Source organism: Prunus persica, chromosome G1 (assembly GCF_000346465.2).
Source record: "Prunus persica cultivar Lovell chromosome G1, Prunus_persica_NCBIv2, whole genome shotgun sequence".
Classification (NCBI taxonomy): Eukaryota; Viridiplantae; Streptophyta; class Magnoliopsida; order Rosales; family Rosaceae; genus Prunus; species Prunus persica.
The window spans coordinates 14556231-14562518 of NC_034009.1; the positions used below are offsets into that span (position 1 = coordinate 14556231).

Genomic DNA, 6288 nt, shown 5'->3' on the forward strand with positions numbered 1-6288 from the left:
CAAACTCACATATATCGTAGCAAATTCATGCCACAAAGAAACTATTTTATTAATCATCAACATATCTCCTACAACTATTACATTAGCCTTATTTATAGGCTTTACAAGACTTGAGCATCAAGGCTACTTGGTCCAAAAGTAAACTAATTAATTATAAAATCACACATAAATAATAAAAGATATCATAAAACTACCTAAATAAGAAAATAACAATATATCATGAAATAACTAATTAAATGGTAAATATCTATCTTGATCCACCCCTATGCTCCTGCATCATGGAGGTTTCAAACAGAGACAGACTAATGCTTGAAGGAAATGTTTGAGGTTCACCATTTCTCAGGTTCACTCTTTCCCCACGTGTGAGAAATTACATATTCAGCTTTATCTTATCTACTCAGATCACTAACAGGTTAGCAAATGTACCTTCTTAATTTAACTAAAAACTCAAACACCCTAAATTTTTTCTACATCTCCTCTTCTGATGTTAAGTTACTGAATCAAGGCAATGCTCCAGTTCTATTTTTCTTGAAATCTATTCATATAATTAAGTTTACTTTTTACTTCTAGTTCAAGTTTCATCACTGTACTGGATAAAGAGTTTTCTTGGAATCTATAAATATCAGATAAAGAATGAAACCTTGAGTATGCAACCTGAGTGCACTTGAAGCAACCTGAGTTAAAAATTGAAAAAGAAAAACTTGTCAATGTGCTCAAATTATCTCAATGCATACAAAGAACTAGGACAACCTTTCAGCCCCCAAAAAAAAAAAAAAAAAAAAAAAAAAAAAAACTAAAAACTAAAAAGAACCAGGACAACCTGATTAAGCTTTTTTATGTTTTATTTTTAAAAACTTTAACATATCAACTAAGAATTTCAAAGAATAACTTTTTATCAGTTTTCTAAAAGGGTTATTAAAATGAACTTTAAGAATTTTTTAGAAGATTGCTTGACTATAATATTTCAAACTGATGCTCTAACCACAACACAAGCGAGCATTTCAGCCTACAATGAACAAAGAAGAAATCGACTAAATTATGTACGAACTGTAATAAGACTAGCTAATCTTTAAGACATTTTATTTTTATTTTTCTGGTATATAGAAAACTACCAATTCTGACATTAATTACTAGATTACGTCACTGTCTGCCACATGCATTTCTTGAAATATTAAGTTTTCAAAAAATCACTCAATAAATTGGGATTTCGGTCATATTGTCCCCAAAAATTGTGAAGTAGCCAATTAGGATATCGTAATTCCTTCTTTGCAGCACAGAACAGGGCTGGAGAATCTAATTTGTAGCTTCTTCTTTCTGTCCAGGCTAATATGAATAATGCACGTACTCATACTGAACTGTCCATTCAGCTACTTAATACATGACAAAGATAAACTCGTAATATGCAGACATCAATTTCTTCATATTTTCCTTTATTAGGCAATCATGTTAAGTAATCAACCAACAGGAAACGCCCAGAAACATGTGCTTCTACAATACGATCATTAAATTTACAGTATACATGCCATTAGAAACAAAATGAATAATCAATCTTTAGTTTTTTTTTACCTTAACTTGTCTAACCTTCAGAAGATTGACTGTATTAAGACCAAAAGGACGACTTTTGCTTTCTTGCTTTTCTACCATCTCAGTCACTTCTAGAATTCCATCTTCCATTACTAACTTTTGAAACATTACAGCAACCTGCAATATGCAAAAGCCTCAAAAATATTATCGCTGTAAGGGAAGTTAAGACGGTAGAAAAAGTTTATAGCAAACAAGACATCACATCGTAGTCAAACAACTTGTTACGTTCCCATTCTAGCTGAAGTTCATAGCCCTTTTGTATTATGTAAGGGCGTACAGCCCAAAACTTTTCCGGTTTGAATGTATTTATCTGCAGATAACGTTGTACGCAAAACCAAGGGTGGGAGTCTGTCATGGCCCGTAGCTGAGAGAAAATGAACATTAAGCTTGATTTTAATCTATTGTTGACGCTTGAGATGAAAATGGAACATTAAGCTTGATTTTAATCTATTGTTGATGCTTGAGATGAAAATGGAACACAGGCATATTAATCACAGATAAAAGAAGGGCCACAGAATAAAATCAGTATGATCCTACACGCAATACTATTAGAACATAAAAAACCACTCCTAGAATCTGCCACAACCTAGCTGTCAGTAACCATTATAAGTTTTCTCATTTTACTTTCATCTACTTTTAACTTTTTTATTTCTTTTAAAGTTGGTTTCTTCTAATAATATATTTTTATTTTTAAAGGCCATGGATATGCACCAAGGAGGAAGGAGGAGAAAGAAGGCGGAAGGAGAACGGCAGCTATGCAGAGAAAGAGGGTAGAACGCAGCTGTGATGGGTACAAATAGCAGTATCTTTTAGGATGAAAGTTGGGAGGCTGAGGACTGAGAGGTAGCTGGCATTTAGGCTAATTTGTGTTAAATTTTGGGATGTGTACATGTTTGTTGTAGTTGCTATGATTGAAGGTAACATTGTTGTTTCTCAGATCTTGTAAGGGTACACCCGGCGGGCTTCTGGTTTACTGTGTTTCTAGTGCAAAAATTATAGTGGCCTTTATTTGCAGCATAAAATTTCTAGTTACCCCACCAATAACACAAACCATATTGATCTCTGTAAAGGGAAACGTATGGTGGGCTAAAGAAAGTATATACAAATAGAAGAGGAATATAGATATACGGATATGCAATTACATGAACAAGAAGCTGAAAAATAACAAAATATCTTTAGATCAGTCAATCAAATGGAATATATTTGACGCAGCACAAGCAACAAAGGTCTCAAGCGAAACCTTGAGTAACAAGAAAAACTGGATTCCACCAGAAAATTAAGAGAAGCTCTCTTAGAATAATATTATTAAAAATTGAGTTGCCAGAAACGTTAGACAAACCTGTCTAAATACACAATTCTCAATAACCCTCAACCCTTCAACTGTTAGGGGAGTTATTACATAAAACTGAAAAAACAGAATTAATTTGGAGTCTTAATAACGTAACTCCTAAACTGTCCAAAACAGAATTTATTGGAAAATTAACTACCAAACTTTAACTGCAGTTTTGGAAGGCCAAACGACCTCAGAATGCCAAAATCCATCATATATCACAGCAAAGCAGTGAGTTACACTCGTGGCGTCGTTCCCTTTCCGAAATGGTATTTTGCGTCCTAATCGGAGCTTGGACGACAAAACTGCATATTCCCACTACGTCCTTTTTCTAGCTCAACCGTGATAAAATCTGCCATCTGTTCTACATCAATATTCAAAAGATATATGTTCGATTGCTTCAATCATACACAACAAAGAGAAATTCTTAATGGACTGGAAGCGAAACAGTACATAAATAATAATCTGCAAACAAAACACGAGAGAGAGAGAGAGAGAGAGAGAGAGAGAGAGAGAATCTACACTAGATTTTGAAAGAAAGGGCGTCACTAAGTTAGAAGATTAAACTTGAGCCTAAAGCTTGACGATTATACCAGATAGCATTGACAATTTAACATTTGGGAAGGATTGCTAGATTTCAAAGGTGATAGCTTCGGGAGAAAAATTAACCTGAAAACATGCCCAATAACCGATGTCACTTTAAAATGCACATGAAACCCTAGAAACATTCCCTCAAATTCATGGACATCCGTACTAGCCTTTCTTGTAGACATCTGTAGTATGCAAATACGAGCTGAATGTATGTCAATATAATTCAATTGTGCAAAACATGGATTTATGAATCCAACAACCAGAACTTAATTATGATAGAGAAATACAGAAAAAGAAAAAATGAGCCCAAGTGATACATGCTACAAGAGGTTCAAGAGAAAAGCGAATTTCCAAACCAAAGAATTATTATTTCCTGTCCTAATTTCAATCGAGAACCTTATTTGCATCCTCCATATTAGTATTCCTATGAAGTCTTTGTTCTCTCTTGATGCTAGTAAACTCTTGGTATGGGTGTATATGGATGGACCCATTTGGGAATGCTTCTATAGGAAGCACTTCTGTTTATCTCTCAACACAATGGTCATCCAAAATAAATAGAATAGAACTGCTGGCTTAACCACTGACTTCTGTAACCATATCCCCATAACCAAAACACATACCTTGTAGTTTAAACCATGTTGAAACCTGTCATCAATGAATGAACCTCTATGTTCCTAAACCAAGTAATTTAGCTTGTACAAGATCGAAACAATTGCAAGCAACATTAGAAGATAGAATATCCCCACAAACTTGGTACAAACGAAACAAAAGCAATGGAATTACAATAATATTATACAATAATAATTATTCATAATAAGAGCCTACAAGCCTGGATCTTTGCTGTATCAATTCTTGTTTTCGTACATCGAACACACACCAGTAAACTTAAAGCATCGAAGAACAGCAGACTACTTTTTTCTTCTTATTGATCATGTCCTTCTTCAATTGGTTTATTCTAACATTGATTCCGCTTCTTCTTCTCCTAAACTATAGGATGCAGCACCAGCTGGAGACCTCGTCAGGCTGGTGTTGCCAATAAAATTTGACAGCACCTTCACCCATTGAAAGAGTCCTTTATCCCAACATTCTGGCAGCGTTCACCTGCACTAAATTTATTGCCAGAAAGGTTGTGAAAATCTTGACCTAGTGCATTGAAAGAGACCTGTATCCCAACATCCTTGCAGCGTTCACCAGCACTAAATTTATTGTCAGAAATGTTGTGCAAATCTTGACCTAGTCCTTTGAAAGAGTCCTGTATCCCAGCATCCTTGCAGCGTTCACCTGCAATAAATTCATTGCCAGAAAATGTACGGTTCCTGCTTCTGCCGCCTCCTCCCTTTTCCATGTTCACTTTAGGGAGTTTAATATTAAGAGTTTGAGTATCGGTCTTTGCTTCCCCTCTCCCTTATATAGATACAAGTTCAAGTGCTCGCTAGCAAAGCTTGATTGTAAAGTAAAAGTGAGTGGAGGAAGTTGAGGTTCCACTCCAAAATCAATTGGCTATGGAGGGAGTAACCCAACTCCTTATAAGCCCTAAGCCCTTGCTAGGTTTATCAACTTTCCAATGTAGAACTCTTTACCTTCACATTCTCATAGTGAGCATGGTGACGAAGAAAAATAAGCACCAGTGGCTTGGAGTAAAAAATAAGTACCCTAAATATTATCAAAATTTTGTTTTTTTTTGTCTACAAGCCGTGATTAGGGGCAATGGCTTGTAAGTAGTTCAAGTGATTAATAATATTTATCCTTGCATTTGTGAGGTTCTTCGTTCGATTTTCCTTTCCTCTAATATTATTTGTATTAAAAAAAAACATAATAAAAGGCTTAATTACTACGGTGCCCCCTGAAACATTAGTCAAATCTTATATTGCCCCCCCGAACTTCTTCTTCCTTTTAGTGGGGGGTAACGTGAGACCCAAAACATCGGTCAAAAGGGCCAAGTCGATCACTTTGAGTTTCGGGTGGCAATGTGAGGATTTTCTTTTCAAAAAGGCTCTCTAAGAGTTTTTGTATAAAATATCATGTTAGAATGAATTTATTTGTGAAAAGCTTTTTTTATAATTACTCATTCCATTGCCATTAGTGGATGTTCGTTTCATTAACTTTTTTATTTATTTCAAACAGTGGTTTTTAAATTGGCATAAATTTCGTATTTGTTAGGTAACAAATTAAAATAAGAAAAAGTCATGTTTTTACACTCACCTTTATACTTTTATGTCTTCACTTCTTGTTTTCTTCATCGAATAGCGCTCTACCTTACCACTTGACATGAAAGGTAGCGCCCTAGCCTACCTTATCATTTTGGTTAATAAGATTCCGTCGTGCTTGCACCTAATCCTTTTTCTAACATTTGGTTAGGTAATTTTTTAATATTTTTTATATAAATAATAATGTGTCTATTTTGTATTGTTTGTTGGAATTTCGTAATTTATTAAAAATCAAATATCTATTATTTTCTTTTTTAATGAATGATTATATATACCTATTACTCTTTTATTGTATCTATTAAAGTTTATAGATAATGGTCCACCTGTGATATAATGATAGACCTTAATGTGTTTATTGTTGGCCCCTAATGAGTAGTAGGCTATGATTGTTACAAATATGAAAACGAAATGGAATAATAATGGTAGAGGATTGCGTGCATAAGGTTTGGTTTGGATTTAATCTAAGCCTAATTCACAATTTTACCCTTTCTTAAAAATTAAAAATTGTTACTATTTTTTTTTTGTTGGAAAAAAAGAAGTGGGTTACGTTGTTCTTTTTTTTAAAAAAAAAATTTA

General features: G+C 34.1%; 1 long non-coding RNA gene across 1 annotated transcript; it reads right to left on the minus strand.

Moving 5' to 3' along the window:
* LOC109946610 lies at nt 4211-4879 on the minus strand. The gene is made up of 2 exons (XR_002269729.1): nt 4381-4879; nt 4211-4334 (listed from the first exon to the last, which is right to left on the minus strand). It is a non-coding gene; the product is annotated as an uncharacterized LOC109946610 (long non-coding RNA).